This window comes from Lucilia sericata, unplaced genomic scaffold (genome assembly GCF_015586225.1).
Source record: "Lucilia sericata isolate MDLA Ls3-8-SP2 unplaced genomic scaffold, ASM1558622v1 Contig000130F_arrow, whole genome shotgun sequence".
Lineage (NCBI taxonomy): Eukaryota > Metazoa > Arthropoda > Insecta > Diptera > Calliphoridae > Lucilia > Lucilia sericata.
In genome coordinates, this window is record NW_023994162.1 from 42474 (window position 1) to 53014 (window position 10541).

The following is a 10541-nucleotide window of genomic DNA, read 5'->3' on the forward strand; positions in this document are numbered from 1 at the left end:
TAAGTATATTACATAAAATGCTATTCAGCTAAGCTGAATTACTTAAAAATGCAATTCAGCTAACAAAATGTAATGAAAACATAAAAATATCGTTTTAGTAACAAGAATAAATCAATTCAGCTGAGCTGAATTAAATATTTCAGCAATTCAGCTAACAAAAATCAGTTGAAACGTTTAGTAATGTGTTAAAATTGCTATTCAGCTGAGCTGAATTAAAGAAAATTCAAATTCAGCTACATGAATTTTACAAAATATATGTTTACGGTTAAAATACGTCTTAAAAATGCCTATTTAGCTTAGCTGAATTCCTTTAAAATGCAATTCAGCTGATCAAATTTAGTTTTAAAGTAAAAATATTCATAAATCCTATTCAGCTGAGTTATCTTAAGGAAAACTTGAATTCAGCTAAGCTGAATTTAAAAAATCTTAAAATTTTATAACAAAAATCCCATAAAAACTTAATGATTATTTGCTCTAATAACCTAAACATTTAGCTGAATTTACTTTTAAGCCGCTGAATTAGCTTTTATATAGCTGAATTAACTAAATTAACCGGTATTTGAACAATTTCTTTGATCATGAAGTAATTTAAGGAAAAATTTACAGATTTATTTGTTTAATAAGGCAACACATTAGTTTTAATATTGCTTTACACTGCAAATGAGATGCCTTCTCATTTTGAAAACATTTTTGTAATAAATTTTCACAAAATTAACCGCAGACATCATTACTGTCGCTGTTTTTTTGATCAACTTTAAATGTGAATGCATTTCGCTCTAGTGAATTAAGCCGTTTAACTACTTAAACAATTGAAATGAACTCTACTCTGCACTGAGACTTTTGCTTGTGCTCCACGAAATCACAGAAAACAAAACAAAAAACCAAATCCCCCAAAACAATTGTTAATCGTTAGTAATTTGTTATAAAACTCCAGCATAAAGTTTAACTCTCTAACTTACAACAGCCCAGCAGTTAAAGGGCGAAAAGGGACTTTCACAGGTCACGTAACTTTTGTTAAAAATGCACCAAATAAAAATGTCAACTTAAGCTAAAAAGCCTCAATCAATTTTACTAATACCAAACAAATGTTAGCAGTAAAAGTTACAGGACCCTTACTCTCTCCCTCTCTACCCGGTATAAAATTTTTCTCTCTTTTTTTTTGCCTTATTTCACCATTAAGTATGCATAAATTATGCACTGGTTGGTAATTATTCTTAAATGCACTCACTTATGCATTGAACGGAAACGGAAATAGATTCTGGTTAGAGTTTTACTGGGTGGTATTATTATGTTCAAGCCAGTCAGCAGCTGAAGAAAGGCTGCGGAATTTCTGCAGTAAGTATTTATAATTTTTGTTGGTTTCCAATAAAATGCAAAAGGTTTCAAACATAAATCTTGTTTTTTTCTGGTTATACCATAGTCTCGGTTAAATAAGGAAACTTTAGGTTATTCAATTTGTTTTGCCAGTATTGGTAAGCTATAAAATAACAGGTGCTAGTGAAGGTTATAAAATATTTTAAAACTTTAACTTAAAGGATAAAAGTAAATTTTTCAGAAAATTTCTTAATTAACTTAAGTAATGTTATATTCACAGACATTTTACAAGTCCTCAGTTTTAGTTCAGTTCTAGTTCGGTTCTAGTTCTGTTCTAGTTCTGTTCTAGTTCTGTTCTAGTTCTAGTTCTGTTCTAGTTCTGTTCTAGTTCTGTTCTAGTTCTGTTCTAGTTCTGTTCTAGTTTCTAGTTCTGTTCTAGTTCTGTTCTAGTTCTGTTCTAGTTCTGTTCTAGTTCTGTTCTAGTTCTGTTCTAGTTCTGTTCTAGTTCTGTTCTGGTTCTGTTCTAGTTCTGTTCTAGTTCTGTTCTAGTTCTGTTCTAGTTCTGTTCTAGTTCTGTTCTAGTTCTGTTCTAGTTCTGTTCTAGTTCCGTTCTAGTTCTGTTCTAGTTTTTGTTCTAATTTTGTTCTAGTTTGTTCTATTTCTGTTCTAGTTCTGTTCTAGTTCTGTTCTAGTTCTGTTCTAGTTCTGTTCTAGTTCTGTTCTAGTTCTGTTCTAATTCTGTTCTAGTTCTGTTCTAGTTCTTTTCTAGTTCTGTTCTAGTTCTGTTCTAGTTCTGTTCTAGTTCTGTTCTAGTTCTGTTCTAGTTCTGTTCTAGTTCTGTTCCAGTTCTGTTCTAGTTCTGTTCTAGTTCTTTTCTAGTTCTGTTCTAGTTCTGTTCTAGTTCTGTTCTAGTTCTGTTCTAGTTCTGTTCTAGTTCTGTTCTAGTTCTGTTCTAGTTTTGTTCTAGTTCTGTTCTAGTTCTGTTCTAGTTCTGTTCTAGTTCTGTTCTAGTTCTGTTCTAGTTCTGTTATAGTTCAGTTCTAGTTCTGTTCTAGTTCTGTTCTAGTTCTGTTCTAGTTCTGTTCTAGTTCTGTTCTAGTTCTGTTCTAGTTCTGTTCTAGTTCTGTTCTAGTTCTGTTCTAGTTCTGTTCTAGTTCTGTTCTGGTTCTGTTCTGTTCTAGTTTTGTTCTAGTTCTGTTCTAGTTCTGTTCTAGTTCTGTTCCAGTTCTGTTCTAGTTCCGTTCTAGTTCTGTTCTAGTTCTGTTCTAGTTCTGTTCTAGTTCTGTTCTAGTTCTGTTCTAGTTCTGTTCTAGTTTGTTCTAGTTTTGTTCTAGTTCTGTTCTAGTTCTGTTCTAGTTCTAATTCTGTTCTAGTTCAGTTCTAGTTCTGTTCTAGTTCTGTTCTAGTTCTGTTCTAGTTCTGTTCTAGTTCTGTTCTAGTTCTGTTCTAGTTCTGTTCTAGTTCTGTTCTAGTTCTGTTCTAGTTCTGTTCTGTTCTAGTTCTGTTCTAGTTCTGTTCTAGTTCTGTTCTAGTTCTAGTTCTGTTCTAGTTCCGTTCTAGTTCTTTTCTAGATCTGTTCTAGTTCAGTTCTAGTTCTGTTCTAGTTCTGTTCTAGTTCTGTTCTAGTTCTGTTCTAGTTCTGTTCTAGTTCTGTTCTAGTTCTGTTCTAGTTCTGTTCTAGTTCTGTTCTAGTTCTGTTCTGTTCTAGTTCTGTTCTAGTTCTGTTCTGGTTCTGTTCTGTTCTAGTTTTGTTCTAGTTCTGTTCTAGTTCTGTTCTAGTTCTGTTCTAGTTCTGTTCTAGTTCTGTTCTAGTTCTGTTCTAGTTCTAGTTCTGTTCTAGTTCTGTTCTAGTTCTGTTCTAGTTCTAGTTCTGTTCTAGTTCTGTTCTAGTTCTGTTCTAGTTCTGTTCTAGTTCTGTTCTAGTTCTGTTCTAGTTCTGTTCTAGTTCTGTTCCAGTTCTGTTCTAGTTCTGTTCTAGTTTTGTTCTAGTTCTGTTCTAGTTCTGTTCTGTTCTAGTTCTGTTCTGTTCTGTTCTAGTTCTGTTGTAGTACTGTTCTAGTTCTGTTGTAGTACTGTTCTAGTTATGTTCTAATTCTGTTCTCTTATTTTTATTTTGTCTTCTTTGTTTTCAATAAGTTTTTGTTATTGTTATATTTGGAGTGTAAGAGAAAGAGAGTTGTGATGTTTATGATTTGTTATTGGTTTTTTACTCTCACTTATTTACATATTTTAATGTTTTGTTCGATGATGTTTCATTGCTAGTCAATGGATTTTGTTATTTTCAAGAATTGTGATGATTTTTTGTTGTTTTTTATTGTGTTTTGCTGCATTTTTTGTTGGTTTTGTTTGATCTTGTTTGTTTTAAGTAATTGAACAGTGGGTAAATTTGAATGGAAAATGTGGATGGTTATGTTGATGTAATAAATAGGGAATTATTAAATTATAATAAAACTCTGTCATTTGCTTCTATGATACTATAGATCCCGACCTCATCTTTCTTATGATTATTAATTAAAGTCTAATAAATTATTCTGTAATAAAAAAATGTTCATACCTTTGTTGTTTGCTAAAAATATTCGGGGTTAGTCGAACTGTAAAACGACGATTTCAACGAACGAACGAGGTAAACTTTTGAATGATTTATGTATAATGATGATAATATTGAATGATTTTTTACTTTAAAATTTCACTTTTTATAATTATGAATTTTCACATTTTGTGTAGATTTGATTATTTGATATATCTTTTTATTACAACTTTAACACTAAAATGAAAAATGAAAAGAGAAAAGCTAAAATTATATTTTTGTTTAATTTACACTTAACAAATTAAGCACTTTTTAAATTTTGACTCTATGGAGGCCACAAACTTTTCAAATTTTCTTATTTCACAAAATAAACACTTTTAAATTTCATTTAATTATAACACTTTAAATTTTCACTTTTTCGCAAAAAAATGTTTACTTTTGATATTTTATATTCCACTAAAACCACCATTTTGTTTTCCATTTTCCACTAAAATTAAAATATATTCCGTACTTTTTACACCGAACCGCACCGTCTCAATATCACCGAGTAACTAATTAAAATTCTTAAGAAGAGCTTTAATAATTCGGCAAAATTCATGCAAAAAAAAAAACTCTTGTTGTTACAGCAAACATTCCTACAAACAAGTGTTAATATATCATCAACTCATTACAGGAGATTAATTAATTGCTCACTTTACTCTTTGACAAATATTGATCTCTTTATATTGTGCTTTTAAAAACACACTTACAAAAATATGTGTAACAAATGTAGACAAGTCATCACAGGATTTAATCGATATTAATATGATATAAAATTTAGAATACAGACTTTGGTTGGTTTAAAAACATATAGTAGGGACCGATAATTTTAAGATTTTGTTTATAGATCTTGATCGACTAGTTCTGTTCAAGTTCTGCTCTAGTTCTGTTTTAGTTCTGTTCTATTTCTGTTCTAGTTCTGTTCTATTTCTGTTCTAGTTCTGTTTTAGTTCTGTTCTAGTTCTGTTTCTAGTTCTGTTCTAGTTCTGTTCTAGTTCTGTTCTAGTTCTGTTCTAGTTCTGTTCTAGTTCTGTTCTAGTTCTGTTCTAGTTCTGTTCTAGTTCTGTTCTAGTTCTGTTCTAGTTCTGTTCTAGTTCTGTTCTAGTTCTGTTCTAGTTCTGTTCTAGTTCTGTTAGTTCTGTTCTAGTTCTGTTCTAGTTCTGTTTCTAGTTCTGTTCTAGTTCTGTTCTAGTTCTGTTCTAGTTCTGTTCTAGTTCTGTTTCTAGTTCTGTTCTAAGTTCTGTTCTAGTTCTGTTCTAGTTCTGTTCTAGTTCTGTTCTAGTTCTGTTCTAGTTCTGTTCTAGTCGTTCTAGTTCTGTTCTAGTTCTGTTCTAGTTCTGTTCTAGTTCTGTTCTAGTTTGTTCTAGTTCTGTTCTAGTTCTGTTCTAGTTCTGTTCTAGTGCTGTTCTAGTTCTGTTTCTAGTTCTGTTCTGTTCTGTTCTGTTCTAGTTCTGTTCTAGTTCTGTCTGTTCTGTTCTAGTTCTGTTCTAGTTCTGTTCTAGTTCTGTTCTAGTTCTGTTCTAGTTCTGTTCTAGTCTGTTCTAGTTCTGTTCTAGTTCTGTTCTAGTTCTGTTCTAGTTCTGTTCTAGTTCTGTTTTTTGTTCTGTGTTCTAGTTCTGGTTCTAGTTCTGTTCTAGTTCTGTTCTAGTTCTGTTCTAGTTCTGTTCTAGTTCTGTTCTAGTTCTGTTCTAGTTCTGTTCTAGTTCCGTTCTAGCTCTGTTCTAGTTCTGTTCTAGTTCTGTTATAGTTCTGTTATAGTTCTGTTCTAGTTCTGTTCTAGTTTTGTTCTAGTTTTGTTCTAGTTCTGTTCTAGTTCTGTTCTAGTTCTGTTCTAGTTCTGTTCTAGTTCTGTTCTAGTTCAGTTCTAGTTCTGTTCTAGTTCTGTTCTAATTCTGTTCTAATTCTGTTCTAGTTCTGTTCTAGTTCTGTTCTAGTTCTGTTCTAGTTCTGTTCTAGTTCAGTTCTAGTTCAGTTCTAGTTCTGTTCTAGTTCTGTTCTAATTCTGTTCTAATTCTGTTCTAGTTCTGTTCTAGTTCTGTTCTAGTTCTGTTCTAGTTCTGTTCTAGTTCTGTTCTAGTTCTGTTCTAGTTCTGTTCTAGTTCTGTTCTAGTTCTGTTCTAGTTCTGTTCTAGTTCAGTTCTAGTTCTGTTCTAGTTCTGTTCTAGTTCTGTTCTAGTTCTAGTTCTAGTTCTGTTCTAGTTCTGTTCTAGTTCTGTTCTAGTTCTGTTCTAGTTCTGTTCTAGTTCTGTTCTAGTTCTGTTCTAGTTCTGTTCTAGTTCTGTTGTAGTTCTGTTCTAGTTCTGTTGTAGTTCTGTTCTAGTTCTGTTCTAGTTCTGTTCTAGTTCTGTTCTAGTTCTGTTCTAGTTCTGCTCTAGTTCTGTTCTAGTTCTGTTCTAGTTCTGTTCTAGTTCTGCTCTAGTTCTGTTCTAGTTCTGTTCTAGTTTTGTTCTAGTTGTGTTCTAGTTCTGTTCTAGTTGTGTTTTAGTTCTGTTCTAGTTCTGTTTTAGTTTTTGTTCTAGTTCTGTTCTAGTTGTGTTTTAGTTCTGTTCTAGCTCTGTTCTAGTTCTGTTTTTGTTTTGGTCTAGCTCTGTTCTACATCTGTTCAAGCTCTGTTCTAGTTCTGTTCTAGTTCAGTTTGGTCCAATTTATTTCCTTAATAAAAATTTTGCCCATTATGGTCAAATTCATTTGAGCTTAATAGCATTTAAAGTCAATATATTACAACTTTAATTCAATTTCCCTCTCTTCCCACCAATCAATATATATATAAAGCCACTAACATTTCAATAAATTTTTCGATTTTCCAACATACATATGTATAGAGAAAAAACAAAAGCCCCATATAAATCCATACAATCCCTAGTCGTATCTTAATGAAAATATTTGTTTTACCCTGCCATATATTTTGTATTTCCTTTTCATTCTTTTTATTTTGTTGTCGCATTGTTTCTAATATGTATAGAGATTTTTTTTATTTATATTTATTTGTAATAGAATTGAAATAACAAAAATTGCTATTTGCGAAATTTAACTTGTCATTTACAGTTATAGAAACGTACGACATTTTCATTTTGTACATATGTATGAATGTACCGTAAAAATCCTTTTCTACTAATACATTTGTATAACATTTTTAAATATTGTCAAAAAAAATACTAAATATTGGTAAGAAAACAACAACTACAGAACAACCATGGCAAAAGTTGTAAAAGCAACAACAACAACAATATTTTTTAGCTAAAGCTTTAATTACAAATGAAAATCCCCGGAAATGTATATAAGCGAATGAGTTTTTATACTCAGGAATATGTCACGGTGACAATAGAGAAATCCTTTTGGAAAATGTTATTTGTGTATGTATACAAGGGAGTGTGTGTGTACAAGGATATAGACAATAAACAAAATAACATTACACAAACTGTGACTTGTATGGATATATGTATAAAGGAAAACTGTAATGTTTTGAGAGTTCAGTTGTTTTTATTTAACCTCTCCTACCGATGTCTCTTTTTATGTATGTATGTACGTATTTGTGTGTGTTTTTTAAATGTATATTTGTAAGTCTGTTTGTCGTTGTTGAGTCTTTCAAATGTGAAAATGTATTTCAATGTTTTTGTCGGTTTAATATGTTTTTGATATCGTCTGTATTCAGCCATTCAGACATACATTCATATGTATGTATATGGGCATAATAACCCAGCAAACATTTAAGACAATAGTTGCTTCTATTACGAATAGTTTATTAATAACAACTCTAACTAAAATCTAAATTTTCAATATAAATTTAAATTTAAAAATTTTTATTAAATTTGGTTAAAAATGTTTGCTGGTCTTTACATTAAGCTTAAAGCCTTTTCTCTACTCTACTACATGTATCATACATGTTTTTACCTATGACACGTGTAAGTTGCATAAGTTGTTGTGTTGTTGTTGTTATTGTATGTATAAATATACTAAATATGTTGTATTTGTTGTTGTAAATACTATGTAAAATGTAGAATGATTATTATTTGGTTATAAAGTTTTTTTTTCTACAATTTTAAAACGAGGGCGTGTATTTTCCATCTAGCCAAAACGTTTGTAGAGTAACATCCAACTCCAAGAGTCAACAGTTTGTTTATGAAATGTATATTTAATTGAAAATGTTACAGGAATATACATTTAAATGTTGTTAACTCTAAATGGGGGAGGGGAAAAATATAAATTTAAATGTGTTTGCCCAGGGAGTGAGACAGGAAAATTAAAAGCCAAATGACAGGTTATTATTTTAAAATTTGTTTTCTTCCTCTGCCAATATAGACAAATTTTGTTGTCACAAGATAAAATTTCGATTATATAGTTTTTCGTTTTAAAATATAAATAATTAAATATCAATTATAATGAAACTAAATTTGTCATTTAGTTTAGCTGCATAATAATTTTTGCTTAAATTATTTTTAGTTGATGTAAACATATTTGTAATTAGATTTAGGTAAAGTTGATTTGTTTTAAAATTGTTTAAGAGGATAATAATAACTAAAATATTTATAAATATACCTATAGGTAAGAATTAATTGGTATTGAATATAGGCAATATCGGTCCAAGTTTTCAGATTTAGAACAGAACTAGGACAGAACTAGAACAGAACAAGAACAGAACTAGAACAGAACTAGAACAGAACTAGAACAGAACTAGAACAGAACTAGAACTGAACTAGAACTGAACTAGAACAGAACTAGAACAGAACTAGAACAGAACTAGAACAGAACTAAAACAGAACTAGAACATAACTAGAACGGAACTAGAACAGAACTAGAACAGAACTAGAACAGAACTAGAACAGAACTAGAACAGATCTAGAACAGAACTAGAATAGAACTAGAATAGAACTAGAACAGAACTAGATCAGAACTAGAACAGAACAGAACTAGCACAGAACTAGAACAGAACTAGAACAGAACTAGAACAGAACTAGAACAGAACTAGAACAGAACTAGAAACAGAACTAGAACAGAACTAGAACAGAACTAGAACAGAACTAGAACAGAACTAGAACAGAACTAGAACAGAACTAGAACAGAACTAGAACAGACTAGAACAGAACTAGAACAGAACTAGAACAGAACAACTAGACAGAACTAGAACAGAACTAGAACAGAACTAGAACAGAACTAGAACAGAACTAGAACAGAACTAGAACAGAACTAGAACAGAACTAGAACAGAACTAGAACAGAACTAGAACAGAACTAGAACAGAACTAGAACAGAACTAGAACAGAACTAGAACAGAACTAGAACAGAACTAGAACAGAACTAGAACAGAACTAGAACAGAACTAGAACAGAACTAGAACAGAACTAGAACAGAACTAGAACAGAACTAGAACAGAACTAGAACAGAACTAGAACAGAACTAGAACAGAACTAGAACAGAACTAGAACAGAACTAGAACAGAACTAGAACAGAACTAGAACAGAACTAGAACAGAACTAGAACAGAACAGAACTAGAACAGAACTAGAACAGAACTAGAACAGAACAGAACTAGAACAGAACTAGAACAGAACTAGAACAGAACTAGAACAGAACTAGAACAGAACTAGAACAGAACTAGAACAGAACAGAACTAGAACAGAACTAGAACAGAACTAGAACAGAACTAGAACAGAACTAGAACAGAATTATAACAGCACTAAACTAGAACAAACCTACAACTGAACTGGGACAGACCTAAAACAGAACAAACCCGGAACTGACGATTCTATTACTTTCTAGATACTTCATTATTTCAACTTTTATTTAAGCCAAAAATGACTCATTACGGAAATCTATCGGCCATTAAATGGACGCATTTTGTTTTAATTATGACATTTATGTTGTGGTATAGTTTTAGAATTTTAAGAGGTGCTAAAAATATGTGCTTGTGGTTGTCAGTGTATATTTATGGCATTTTAAAAGTGTCATTAAAATACATATTTTTATATCCTAACCTAGTTTCAAATTAAAAGGAAATATCTGTCATAAATTGCAACCATATGAATTAAGGTAAAATTAAAATAAGTTCTATTTATATTTAAAACATCAATATAAATTATTTTTAAATATTCTTCGTATGTTAAAATGTTCATTAAAACGCTTGTCTGTGACAATCTATAAACCATCGGTCTGTCATTAAGTCTGCCAGCCAGGCTGTTTATTTTTTTCTTTAATAAATTTTAATTGCAAAAACGTGCAGTTTATTAACAGCATTTAGAAGAATAAAACAGCATAAAAAAGATGTGAAGATATTTAGTTGCATGAATAGCTGCAGTTTGTGCAATGTGCTTAAGTAGGTTACACAATATTTATGACAAAAGTTTAACTAAAAAATTAAATTAAAAATAAATTTTCTAAATACAACAAAGACATTTTAGCGCTTTATTTAGCAAAAGTCTATAACTTCAGGCTTAATATAGTTTAAATTGATTTTAGCATGATTTGGGAAAATTTAGATAAATTTTAGCCGAAACTAAAACTACTTACAATGACTAAAAATATACAAAAACTAGTTTTAATGTAAAATTTGAAACTCTAAACTGGCATATGGTTTATATTTTCTTTAGAGGACACAAGAAAAAAAAAAAAAACGTTTCTATTGTTATTTTTGCCTTAAATGAAAATGATGATGAGGTGATTTCTTAC